At 51.2% G+C, this 13,802-nt stretch overlaps 1 protein-coding gene across 4 annotated transcripts in view; it reads left to right on the top strand.

The window, feature by feature from the left end:
- The window catches only part of RPH3AL (rabphilin 3A like (without C2 domains)), a 161,339-nt gene that overhangs the window by 41,611 nt on the left and 105,926 nt on the right, over positions 1–13,802 (top strand). For 2 of the 4 annotated variants that reach the window (XM_034640608.1, XM_002918058.4), the window contains exon 1: positions 6,162–6,309. The exons of the other annotated variants lie outside the window; for them this stretch is intronic. The gene's annotated coding sequence lies outside the window, so the exon portion shown is untranslated. Of the gene's footprint in view, positions 1–6,161; positions 6,310–13,802 lie in introns of those variants that run through there. 4 annotated transcript variants of the gene reach the window in all.

Raw genomic sequence — 13,802 nt, 5'->3', positions numbered from 1 at the left:
TTCACTTGCTGTTTGAAACTCAGTGGCACTGACTCAGGTGCCTCAAAACCCTGGTGATTGTGGAATCAATGGGCGTCTGATTGCAGACGGTAGGGGACAGGAAATGTGTGTGAGGTCCAGTGGGAGGTGTGCGTGAGGGTTGGCTGCCCATGACCTCACACCTGCCCCGTGATTTCCAGCCTCTGCTCATGCTCTTTACCTGGCCTGCAGGTGACGTGTGGGGGCCTGGAGCCCCGGGCCCTTGGCACCAGGGGGAGGTGGCGGCTGCCATTTCCAGGCCCAAGCAGTGTGATTGATCTGAATGGTGCTTTTTCTCTGGCTGTGAGAAGCAGGGACTTGAAGTCCTCTAGGCAGGCACAGCTCTCAGACACTGGCGGGGGGACAAGGAAGGACTCTGCATGCAGATGTAGGCTCTGAAGGCTCAATTCTCTTTGAATTCCTGCAGCATTTATAGGAAGCCATGCGGTGTGGCGTTTTCTTTTTTATGGCTGGGTGCCTGTTGCCTAGAATGTTCTTTCCAATACTGATAATGATGCCAGTGGCATAAACTGGGGGCTTACCGCTGATCAGCAGTCAGGAACCTCTCCATTTAATTTCTGTTACAACCGAGCGAAGTAAGTAGGATGGATTATTTTATATGTGCATTCAGTAGTTGGTAAAACGTCAGGTTCCCTGGTGAGGGGCAGAGGTGTGAGTGTAGTTTTTCTCCTGTAACTCCTGTAACTCTCACCACTGCTGGTCCAAGCTGGGATGAAAAGCCCGGCCTCTCCCCTCTAATCCCGGACTCTGTTCATGGCAGGGTGCGGCAGTGAATGCTTTCTTTCTTCCTGGTTTTCCCGTCACCTGCCTATCTCTCCCCGTCTGCCTGCATCTTGCTCCATTAAGGAATCAAGAAGCCTGCAAGAATATAGCTTTCTCTATAGATCTTGAATATAGACGACATGTAGAAATATGTATTTGTAATAGAAACATACAGTAGGTATTATATGCCAGACCTAGAAGAGGGTGTTTTCTATATACGTACATATGTGTATGTAATTAACTAGAAACCCATGAAAGCAAGATCAGGAAAAATGTGGATTAACTGGAAGGTCAGAACCAGGGAGAGAGTTAGAATACACGCGCAGGCCATAGAGATGTACGCAGTCTGCTACGTCAGAACCACAAGTTTAGCTCTGAACTCATAGCAGGAAAACAATATTATTTGCATGTGGTCTAGAAGGAAAAGGATACCAGATGCCGAGGGCTTTTCCAGGCCGTTAGATCTGTAGGAAATTTCTTGCCTGGGTGGTCATCTATGGGACCCTGAGTGGCACAGAAAATATGAGACACATGCGCCACTGCTGTGCACTCCTGCTCCCTTAGCAGACATCACTGATGGGTCGTGGCCCTTGCCCATGGAGGCCAGAGAGAGCCTTACCATTCTTCTAGCATGTGCTCCAGGCAGCCATCACCAGTGATTTGGAGCTGGCGTATGAGACGAAGCCCCCTGGCCGTGCCCGCACCGGGTGTGAGCATGGTGTTGGGAACCACGAGGGAGCCGTGAGCGGAGAGCCACACGCCCAGGACAAACACCGCTGCGGTGTGACAGGTGGGCCTGTCCCGTGTGCACTGCAGATATGTTTGCTGCAGGAGTCCTCTGGGAGCCAGCCACGGTGACCCGTCAGGCTGGTAAGAGGGGATAAATGCATCTGAAAGGGCACAGGGACACACTAGCAATTTCTGACTCACTCCAGCCTCTCATTTGTTCCTCGGATATTTAGCAAACACCCATTATTTGCCTAGAAAGTGTGCCTGACCCACAGTCCTCTCCCTTCTGGTGCCAGTCACCGCCTCCGCGACGCCCTCCTCTACTCCTTCTCTACTTCAGAGCTCAAGAGCCACGCGCTTCTCTCAGAGCCGCCGTCACAGCCGGTACTGATGCGTTTATTTGTGTTGATTTGTTTCATGGCTCTGTTGCCCTGAAAGACCCGAGCGCCAGGGCGGCAGGGACAGTGTGCATCTTGCTCACGCCCTGTCCCAGCACGGGTCTGGCACGTCGTAGGTGCCCAGTGCATAACTGTGGCATGAATGAGTGAAAGAGCAAGGAGAGGACAAAGACAAAGCAACTGCAGGCTTTGCCTGGTGGAAGTAAAGGCCTAAACGAGACCAGCTAAGGTGGCGGACGCGCGGCACTGAGGGGGTGGGGACAGTGAGGAACTAAAGATCTCAGGGGAGCAGAGGCCGCTTTCGCAGGCACAGGGAGATCAAGGAAGGCTTCCCTGTGTAGCCCCACTTGCTGGGTCTGCAAGGATGAGGTGGAGGCGAGGGTCGTCTGAGGGCCTGGGGGCGGCGGGACCTGAGGCACAGGCAGCGCTGGAGGAGGGAAGGGCCAGGATTACTTTGGGGTGCTGTTAGGGTGGTGGCGGGGAGCCAGCTGCTGGCGCTGTGCCCACAGGCTTCCTAGGGCGGCAGAGGGGGTGGCAGCAGGTTTGTGGGTGGAGCAGGGATGGGGTGGGAGGGACCTCAAGCAGGCAGGGGCAGGCGGGAGGAGAGCTGGGGAAATCAGACCCAGGCTGGCCCGGGAGTGGTGAAGGCCATGCCTGGGGAGACCGTGTAGCCTTTGCTCTCAGTCTTGGTTTGCATCCTGCTTCTCCCGTGCCTGTCAACCCTCAGGGACCACCCTCTGGCAGGCTCTGGCCCCGCGGCCTCCAGCTCAGCCCTGGCCATGCCTGCTGCCCCTGCTGGCCTGGCCCAGCTCTCTGGAGGGGCTTTGTGCAGCTAGCTCACTGCATAACACTGTGGCCAACACAGTTCCTATTTTATTTTATTTATTTCTTTTAAAGGTGTTTTTTTTTTTTCTAATTATTTGAGAGAGAGAGAGAGAGCGCGTGTGAATGAGAACACGAGCAGGGGGGAAGGGTAGAGGGAGAGGGAGAAGCAGGCTCCCCGCTGAGCTGGGAGCCCGATGCGATGTGGAATTCGATCCCAGGACCTGGGACCATGACCTGAGCCAAAGGCAGATGCATGACCAGCTGAGCTGCCCAGGCGCTCCGCCCCCCATTTCCAATTTTAAAATAGAGTATGTATTGATCATATCTGTAGCATGTTTTCTTGAACATGGCTTTTTTTAATGCTTCTGTTTTCCAGGGACAGATTTGTTTTCCTCATTTCCCTCCTCTTCAGCTTTTTAAGGTGTTGTTCAGTCACTTACTTAGGGAACTTTTATTTCCTATTTATATTAAGTATCAAATTACTCTCTTTCACGTACGAGTCCCTCAGTTTGTCCCTTTCCGGCTCCTTTTCGCAGATCTTATGTACAGATTCGTTAAACAGTTCGGTTCCACTTTCACGTTCAGACCCATCCGGTGAGGTTTTGACTGGGGAGTGAGGGGGTGCAGCGGTGACGGGGCCTTTTTGCTTATGATTCCTGTGTCATAGGAGGATGCTGGATTGAGAGAGGCCAGAGGACTCACAGACTCCCCACACGTTACTGTGGAAGGTTCTCAAGGCCGCATGCAAGGCCTCCTTGCCGTGTTCATTCTGGTCGGTAGTCTGGAAGCCCGGCAAACCTGGGGCTGTTGGGGTGGACGACGGAACCCGAATGTGGAGGCTGGCAGATGAGTCAGGGTCTGGCATGATCTGAGACAGCCTCACGTATCCCTGGGGCGTGAAGAGGGGGTGAACCTCCTGTAGTGGTTTGGGTGGGTGCTGAGGGAACAGTTCACTTGTGGGGACAGACGGGGGGACTGCCACACCATGCCGGGGCCATGGAAGAAGCCCACGGTGGAGGGAACTCCTTCTGGACTTGTGGCTGCTGCAAAGGGCCCAGGTAGGCCTGGGAACGAACACTGGGCATTTCAAAGGGAAGCAGCCACCGCCCTGGTGTCTCCAGGCCAGATTGCTGCTGACACAGCCTGCACCGGGGCAGGTAAGCTCTGGAGCAGGAAGCTCCCTTCTAGGGCGTTTCAGTTAACATGTCAAGCTCACTCAAATTAGTGTATGTGTTTCCGCTCCTTCCCCTTCCTGGAGAGGTGCCTTACTTAGAACAGTTGATTACAATTTCGGAGACCCAACTTAATACTAGCAAAAGGAGGCTCTGTGGACCTGGCAACTTGGGAATCAAAGCAGTGGTTCAGGCATTGCTGGATCCAGCAACTGACAATGCCAACTGGGTTATTTACCTCCATGGCTCAGCTTGGCTTGTTTTCATCCTCAGGCTGTGGTGGCAAGGTGGCCACTGGCCATCCCCAAGCCAACATTGTCCTCACAGCTTACTCTCACAGGGAAACAGTGTATTTCTCAGTAACTGTGGTGAGAACCCTGGAGGAGGACCACACGCCCACCCAGTCTTGAGCCAGTCACTGTGCTCAGGGGGTGGGGATATTCTAATTGGTTGACCCCAGTCACATTCACCCTGAGGAAGAGGAAGGATGGGTCTGTGTGGTGTCTGTGCCCCCCACCCCCGCGCCCCGAGGACTGGGCATGATTTCCTTGGCCTGGAGGAGGACTCATTCTGGAAGACAGGAATGCTGGACAGATGAAACATGCCCAGGCCAGCCTCTGCCTTTGCACACGGGCATGCGGCTGTCTGGAGTCTGTGTAGCGGCATGGGAGCATGGCTGTTGCTCTTGGAAGAATATGCCCGTTCAGGCCTCTTCATATCCTTAGGTCTGGTCATCCAAGCAGGCCTTCTGCAGGCAGCAAGCTGCTAGGGGCACGTGGAGACCAGCCTCTCACCACTGTGTTTGTCCCAGGGCTTTGCCCAAGACCGGCTCCTGTCACGGGCTCTTGAGCCTCCGGTCCTGGGAGTCACAGATCTGGCTCTGATGTCTGCATTTGGCCTTGTCCCTGTTGAGGTTTGAATCTCCTTTCTGGATCTTGACTCTAAGCTTGGCTTGATATCGATGTCGCCTGTACTTTCCAGCCTGTGGTCCTGCCAGGGGAAGGGCAGGTGGCCGGGCTGGACCTGGCAAGGGAGGTTCCTCTCCTTCATTTTTCCTGAACTCAGAGTCCACCCTCAGGATGAAGGACCAGCTGGTTCCCAGCATACCTGGGGATGTGGTGGCTGCTTCCCTCCCACAAACTCAGAGACAACTCCGTCCCATCCTCCTGTGTGGTACAAACAGGATCACACATCAGCATGTCTCAACATTGTTAGCTACGGGAGCTTTCCTTGAAGTGAAACCGTCCCTGAAAGTCCAATACAGGAAGCAGACAAGAGCTGTGTTGCTCTGGGTTGGGTTGGAACACATTCTCTGTATTCCCTCCATCCTCCGTCAGCAGCCCTGAAGAGGTGGTATGACACCCCAGGGCTCCTTGGAACCCAGTTTGAGAAACTCTTCATGATGATGTCCATCCATCCCTTTGTGGCATCTGCTTTTGTTCCCTATGAGGTATAGGTTGCTAGACGTGGTGTTTTTCTTATCATGACAACCTTTTTTCTGTCGTTAACTTGTTTGCACTATGAAAAGGTCAAAAAGGAGATCCTTGTCATCTTTCCACCGTAGGCAGGTGTCAGCACCTAATGGTCCCTGGCTATGCAGAGGCTCACTCTGTTATCCTTGTCCTCCTCGAGCTATGTTTGGGAGGCCATTCCATTTATGACACTGGTCACATTATCTGTTCCTCAGTTTACCTTTTCCTTGGGGAACCACACCCATACTTATGAGATGCTGATGTCTCGCATGACCACTATCCAGAATGAATTTTTTTTAAAAAGATTTTGTTTATTTGACAGAGCAAGAGAGCACAAGCAGGGGAAGCAGCAGAGGGAGAGGGAGAAGCAGGCTCCCTACTAAGCAGGGAGCCCGATGTGGGGCTCGATCCCAGGACCGTGAGATCATGACCTGAGCTGAAGGCAGACGCTTTACTGACTGAGCCACCCAGGCGCCCCTACAATGAATATGTTGCATACCTTTCCACGAAAGGTACCCTTTCTAACAAAAAAAAAAAATCCTTGAAATTCATAAAAGTGACCAGACTACAAAAATAATACCAAAAAGATTATAAACATTCCCAAAGGAGGCATCCCCTAATAGGAAGTGTCCCGAGTCTGTTCAGTTGTAGAGAAGACTGTGTTGTCAGGGAAATCGGTCACCGGCAGACTGGCCCGTGGGCTGCCTTTGTCCTGGCTTCAGTCCACCAGGGAAAATCCAGGCCTTGATTTGGCTCCAGCTGGGGCCTCCCCCTGGCTGCCACTTATTGACTTAAGTCCGAGTGATTCAGATCTTCCTCAGGGTCACCCCTGACAACACGGGGTGGGAGGGAGAGCGACCTCCCGTCTGGGGTGCCAGCAGGGCCAGGCCCGGCGAAGCCCCTCGATTCCTGGTAGGTGTTTTGGGGTCTCTGGCTCTGAGGCGACAGGAAGAGGACTTTGTATTTCCTGGAGCCGGGGGCTCAGCTCATACAGGGGTTTTCCCAGAACTCTGCTAAGTCCCAGGGCAGGGTGGGTGTGTCTGGGCCTCCAGAGTGTGGGTTAATGGTTAATTGGAGACTTGCTTTTCCGGGTTGAGGTTGCCCAGGTCCTGCTGCCCTGGAGGAAGAGGCTGGAGGGGTCCCCCCCCAAGGCAGCAGCGCTGCTCTGACAGTCACTGTCTGTACCATCCTCCCTGAGAGCCAGTGGACAGGGATTGATTTGGGGGTGGTGGGCGGAGACGATGTGTGTTTCGGTAGAAAGCTGAACAGCAGCGGTCCCAGGGCCAGGCAGAGAATGGGACCTGTTAATACGACTAGGCTAATTGAAATGTTCAGTTTGATAAAATATTTTTATTGCACATCTGTCCATAGGCTCCAGGAAAGAGGCGGCAGGATCTTTGCCCCCGAAGTGCTCACATTTGGGGTCAATCAGGATAGGCCTAGAACAAGTCCCCCGATAACCGTGTGACAGGCCAGAAAAACCAAGAGCCACAAGAAGCAAAAATAAACTGCCAAGGCAGGGTTTCTTAGGGTGTGATTTTAAGTATATGGTAATATTAAATACATTGTACAGATAAGCATTTAAAACACTTAATGAATTATGTATTTTCATGTCTGTTAGAATATAACTTTGTTTTTTTCAGTTGCCTTCTGTTTATGGCAAATGATATGGTCTTCTTTCTTTCTTTCTTTTTTAAGATTTATTTGAAAGAGAGAGAGCACATGTGTGTGAGTTGGGGGGAGGGCCAGAGGGAGAAGGAGGGAGAAAATCTAAGCAGACTCCACGCTCAGCGCAGAGCCCAACACGGGGCTCGATCTCAGGACCCCGAGATCATGACCTGAGCCAAAATCAGGAGTCGGACAGTCAACTGACTGAGCCACCCAGGTGCCCTGATACGGTTTTCGATTTATGGTGGAGATACAAAGTTTCCTTTGAAAATAAGTATAAGTGAAAGAGTGAGTAGATTTTAAGGAACATATTAAGTAAAGACTAGTTGGGGGGGCCGCGTGGGGATAGCAGGTGTCATGAGAAGCCCGAGGTTTGGGAACAGCGTGCTACAGGGATTCAGAGACCAGGAAGGGAAAGGGCTTTAAGGAGAGTCAGGTGGTGTGGTGGGGGAATAGGGTCCAGAAATGTGTGTGCAAATCTCACGGGTCCAGAAATGTGTGTGCAAATCTTGGTAGAATTCATTTTATTATAAGCCCTGTGGGGACTGGATGGTGGGTTTGGATTATACTGGAAAGAGCTATAAATCCCAGGGTGCAGTCTCTGAACTTAATACAGGGGGCAGTGGGAGACATTGAAGGTGCTTGAGGAGGGGAGTGGTTCGTGACTGCCCGTGAAAAGACTCGCTTGTACTAGGAACCAGAACTAGAGGTAGGATGACCAGTCAGGGACCTAAGTAAAGAGAGTGTAAGAGGCCCAATGAGGGCCGTGGCTGAGGGCAAGCAGCCCGGCTCCACGGCTTGCCTGTTCTTACCTGTTTCTGGCCGGCAGCCTAGAGAAGCCGGAGAGAGGCAGGTCTACGGTGGACAAACCAAGGCTTGGTCTCTGGGTGGGGAGGCAGTGGGAGCCAGGCAAAGGTGCAGGTTGGGGGTTATACACAGGTCTGGAAGGGGGGTTCACCCCTCGCAGTTGGTGCCAGTGGCCTCTTCTTGGTGTCTACCAGCTGAGCATGGAATGTTCTGGAGGAAACGGGTGGGGACAGCTGAAGGAAGCTCCTCTCGGGGCCAGAGCACTGAGTTCCTGTGGGAGAAGGAAGCACAGCACTGAGTTCCTGTGGGAGAAGGAAGCACGCATTTTCCTGCCCTTGAGCTTGGTCCAGCAACCTGGCTGACAGCCCCAGGCGAGAATTTCATTCATCAACAGAGCCTGCGGTCATCTGGGCCAATTGTCTTATTTAACTCTATTTCTTCCTTCTAGTGCAGAAGTTCACCAAGAGTTCAGAGACCAGCTTGGTTTAAAAAAAACAAGGGTTTTGGTTTTCCCCCTTGAAGACCCACTATGTTCTAGGCACTGTGTTTGGAACTTTCACTTCATTAATCAGAGTTCATCCCGGAGAAACCGGTTGAGGAAAGGATTAGTACCTCTGTGCGAAGGGGGGAACAGTGTGGGGAAACTGAGCTGGTCCCAAATAACACAGGCAGTTAACTGCAGAGCCTGGTCCCATATGCTTGCTGGTGTTGCCTGTAGGGCTAAGACTGGACGGGGTCTGTAACTTGGGAGAGGGCAGTCACTGTGTGGGGGGCAGCCTCCTGCCACATGCTGGGTACATCTGTAAAATCCAGCAGCCCTGCACTGGGGATTCTGCGACTTATGATCCAGCGAAGGTGATGTACAGATATTAGCTGCTGCTACTATGATTACATAAAGCTGGAGTTTATGCAATCCCGAACATCAGTTTTGCTGGGAGACATTTTGGGGACAGTATCACTTAGGGTGAGGGAGAAACATTGTTTTAATTTTAAAATAATGAATATATATGGCCTAGCATGGGGATTTGACATCGGAGATAGCTCCCCTTTGGTCTGGCTCTTTCTGGCCACACTCCCTGACCTTGGATGGCAGGGGGTTGGTGGGGGGGTCTGTGTTCACCCTCCTGTATCATTAGCCTTACTTAGGTGAAAGCCTGAAAATCTGGGTGCACTTTGCTGTTTTCATGGGCTCCTGGGAGTCCCGGGATCTCACCGGCTCTGAGTTTATGCTCGGGAGCTGTGTGTCCTAAATGCCTGTGATCTTAAGTAGCTATCCTCTGAATGACTTTCCAGCTCCGAAATTCAGAGAGGCCTCTTCCTTTCTGGCAAGTTCTAGCAGGATGACTCTCTTCCTGGAATGCCCGCCTCATGCCTGCCAACTCCCTGCTTTTTCCTTTCAGCTCTCCACCAGACTCTTCTCTTTGAGGCCCTCCGGGATTGCCGCAGAGCAGAATTCTAACTGCGCCTGCTCTCTGCTCTCGCTGTTCTCTGTGCCGCCCCAGCATTTCTTAGAGTCATTGTCTGATTCACGCGGGATTCATCCTGCTTACGTGCAGCCCTGCAGTCAGCGCTGGGTGTTCGCAGCCAACAAAACAGAGGTGGCCCCTCTCCGCGAGGATCTTACAGAGGTTAACAAAGAAAGAAAGAAACGAACGCATTCAAATTGTGATACAGGCGGCGAAGAAAAAGAACTGGGAGCTAGCGCCTGTCGACCTTGCAGTCTTGTGCAATAGGCTGTGTCCCCATGTGGCGGGGACGCAGGACACAATTGTGGAATAGAGGCACGAACCGTACGCGCTTTCCATGTTTGTGATCGGGGATGATATGAAATCGTTAACTGACACAACACATTTTGAAGGGTCTGACATGTTCTGCAAATTTAATTTTGATCCTAGTAGCGGTAATGCAAGATTCTTTCCCACTGATGAAGATTGTGTGTAGTACTTTTTTTTCCTCTGTAGAAGAAAATTAAAATTTTTTGCCATTGCATCAGTAGCATTTGACTTTAACAGTTTTAAGTTTACAGAAAAAATTGGGCGAAACATACAGAGGGTTCACACATACCCCCTTACTGCCCCCAGTTTCCCATTATTAACCTCTTGCATGGATGTGGTATGTTTTCTACAATTGATGAGCTGGTATTGATACATAATTATTAACTATAAGCCCATAATTTATATTTAGGGGTCACTCTTGGTCCTGTACCTTGGGTTTTGACGAATGTATAGTGACAAATGTGAGTATAGCCACCGTCGTAGTGTCCTATGGGATAACAGTTTCACTGCCTTTAAAATCCCCTTTGTTCTGCCTGTTCTCTCTCCCCCAAGTCCTCTGATCGTTTTACCTTCTCCATAGTTTTGCCTTTTCCAGAATGTCGTAGAGTTGGACTCATACAGCACACAGCCTTTTCAGATGGGCTTCTTTCACGCAGCAGTATGCTTTTAGGTTTCCCCCACGTCTTTTCATGGTTTAAGCTCATTTCTATGACTGAATTTTATGCCACTGTGTGAAGGTACCACAGTGTACATATCCGTTCACTGGATACGGGCATGTCAGTTGCTCCCAAGTTTCGGCAATAATGAATGAAACGGGGATAAACATTGGTGTGCCATTTTGTGTGTGTTGGAAGTTTTCATTTCTTTGGGTAGATACCAAGGAGTGTAATGGTGGGGTCATGTGGTAAGAGTATATTAGTTTTGTAAAGTACAGCCTTCCAAAGTAACCGCACAATTTAGCAGTGGATGACAGTTCCGGGGGCGCTGCGTTGTGCCGTCGGCTAAGCGCCCAGCTCTGGATTTCAGCTCAGGTCCTGGTCTCAGGGTTGTGAGATCAAGCCCCGCATCGGGCTCTGCGCTCAGGACGGAGGCTGCTTGCCCCTCCCCCTCTGCTCCTCCCCTGCTTGCCCGCTCTGTCTCTCAGATAAATACATAAAATCTTAAAAAAAAATAGAAGTTCCTGTTGCTGTGCACCCTTGTCAGCGTTTGGTGTTGTCAGTGTTGCGGATGTTGGCCATTCTATAGGTGTGTAGTGGTATCTCACTGGTATCTTAATTTCTGATTCCTTATGGACCTGATGTTGAGCGTCTTTTCTTATGTTCATATTTGCCATTTGTGTATCTTCTTTGATGAGGTGTCTGGTCAGATCTTTTGCCCATTTTTTTTTTTTTATTTGACAGAGAGAGAGACAGCTAGCGAGAGAGGGAACACAAGCAGGGGGAGTGGGAGAGGAAGAAGCAGGCTCATAGCAGAGGAGCCTGATGTGGGGCTCAAACCCATAACGCCGGGATCACGCCCTGAGCCGAAGGCAGATGCCTAACCGCTGTGCCACCCAGGCGCCCCATTTTGCCCATTTTTTAGCTGGGTTGTTTGTTTTCTTATTTTTGAAAAAAATAACATTCCTCCATTTGAAATCTTACTCATCGTCTCTGACTTATCTGAAAGGATAAAGAAAAAAGATTGTGGGTGTATGTGGTGGTGATTGTCCCCCAAAACACGTATAGTTCTGTTTAGTGTTGAGCAGTGGGGATACCCTTGAAATTAAGAGCTTGGGCTTGGAGTTCAAATCCTGGGCTTTGACACTTATTGACTGTGTCACGTTGGGTAAATCATTTGTCTTTATGGAGCCTCAGTTTGCTCACCTGTAAAATGGGCATGTTAAAACCTGCTATGAGGGGTGCTTGGGTGGCTCAGTCGGTTGTGCATTGGACTCTTGATTTCAGCTCAGGTCGTTATCTCAAGGTTGTGGGATAGAGCCATGGACTCCGTGCTCAGCGTGGAATCTGCTTGCCCCTCCCCCTGCTGTACCCGTGTGCTCTTGCTCTCAAATAAATAAATAAATAAAATCTTTTTTAAAAAGACCTGCTATGAAAAATAAAGGAGATGATTTTCTAAAGCACTTGGCACCAAGATTGATGAATAAATAAATATTCAATAAATGGTGGTTCTTCTAATAGATAATTAACTTGTATACCTTTCACTTCTCCTATGTGACCTTTTGTGTTTCCTTTGTCCTAGTCTTTGAGACCCCAGAGCCCACAAGAATCCCATTTATCTTTCCCTACTGGTTAGGGTGTGTGTGCATATGGGGTGCATGTCATGCCCCAGCAGGCACCCACTTCTCGGCCTCAGCCCTTCCCTGGCCTCCTCTCATGGCCTTTGTTCCAAGCCCCAGACTTGTTGCACTTGCCTTCTTTTGATCACACCTTCTACGGGCCCTGTCCCCTGAGTTGCTGTTTCTCCAAGCCTGGCTGCAAGTGTAGACAGCCCAGCTGCTCCTCATTCTGACATCTGTGCGGATGAACCCCAGGTCCGTTTTGTCTGAGCGAGTCCCTGCTGTTGGCAGTGAGGGGAAGTCAGGAGAGGTAGGGAAATGACCAGGTTGACGGAGGCGTCCCAGCGGTGACTGGCTGGCTCCTGGCTGGCTCCTGGCTGGCTCCTGGCTCCATTAGACACGGACGTTGGAGTTGGCATCTCATATGGCCTCACCCGTGGGCCCCTACAGGTCTCTTGGGAAGGCAGTGTGGCCTTTCCCCTCATGCTGGTTTCTTTTCCCAGGAGATAGACTTTCTGCTCCCCAGGCTTCTGCCCTGCCCAGAAATGACGTCCTCCGGGCATTGCCCACAAAACAGAATGACAGGCTCAGAAACCATCTACCTTTTGAGGTTTTTTGTACAGAGGTCAGACAAGTGGCAAGACTGGCCACAGGCAGAGGGCATACTCTGTGAAACGCTGCTCCTTCCTGCCAGGGAAACACAGTTCGGTGGCTGCGATCATGATGGGGAGGTGGGGAGGGCCGATCTGTTATTCTATTATGAAGCGACCTCCTTCGGTCTTTGAGAGGGTTGAGTTAATACGTGTAAAATGAACAGAACTCACACATGGTCAGGGTTTTTTTTCTTTTTTTTAAGATTTATTTATTTGAGAGAGAGAGAGAGAGCAAGTGAGCCAGTGGGGAGAGGGGCAGAGGGAAAGAAAGAAGCCTAAAGCAGACTCCCTGCTGGGTGGGGAGCCTGACAATGCAGGGGCTCAATCCCAGGACCCTGAGGTCATGACCTGAGCTGAAATTAAGAGTCAGATGCTTAACCGACTGAGCCAGCCAGGTGTCCCTTGGTCGGTGTTACATGAGAATGTCAGCAGGTATCTTCATCATCGGTTCAGACCCCTTCCCCAGCACGCCCCACTTCTACTCCCCTTACCCCACCCACTCCCTGCCCTGCACTGCTCCTGGTCCCCCAGGTGAGCTTAGGCGCTTGAAGACGCATATCAGAAGACGGCGATCCCCCACCCAAAGGAAGGACCCGTTAGTTCAGTTTGGTACAGTGACATTCCTTGATGCCCTCTGCCTGAGCTCTGCTGGGTACCGGGAGTTGCAAGGCTGCTAATACGGACGATGGCAATGATGGTGAGGGTGATGGCGGTGGAGGTGGTCCAGTGGTGGCCATGATGGCAGCCCTCAGCGGGAACGCACAGGGTCTCGGGTCCTGTGCTGGATGTCTTATCCGCACCATCTAAATCAGAGCTTCTCCAGCTTGCACTTTGACCTTTTCAGCTGATGATTTAATGTTGTGGGGGGCTGGACTGTGCCTTGTAGGGTGTTTAGCGGCATCCTGGCTTCTACCCGCTGGGCTGTAGCCAGTGGCACCCCCTCCCCCCCGCCTTGTCTCCAGAACGCGCCAGATGCCCCTTGGGAGACAAAATCACCCTGATTCAGAACCACTGATTTAATTTATTCTTCTCAACAGCCCCAGGAGGCACCTCCTCATTTTTCAGATGAGGCAGCTAAGTTTGGAGAAATAAAGGAGCTGTCCAAGGTCACCGAGCTAATAATTCACAGAGCAGAATGCAAACCCGACTCCTGGTCTGAAGAACAGACTTGGCACCACTGCCCTTTATTACTCGGCGGAAAAGGCAAATTCATGTGCCCCTTGGCTG

The sequence above is a fragment of the Ailuropoda melanoleuca genome, chromosome 13 (genome assembly GCF_002007445.2).
Source record: "Ailuropoda melanoleuca isolate Jingjing chromosome 13, ASM200744v2, whole genome shotgun sequence".
Taxonomy (NCBI): Eukaryota; Metazoa; Chordata; class Mammalia; order Carnivora; family Ursidae; genus Ailuropoda; species Ailuropoda melanoleuca.
The sequence above is the reverse complement of the archived record's forward strand: the minus strand, read 5'-3'. Positions and strand labels throughout refer to the sequence as shown.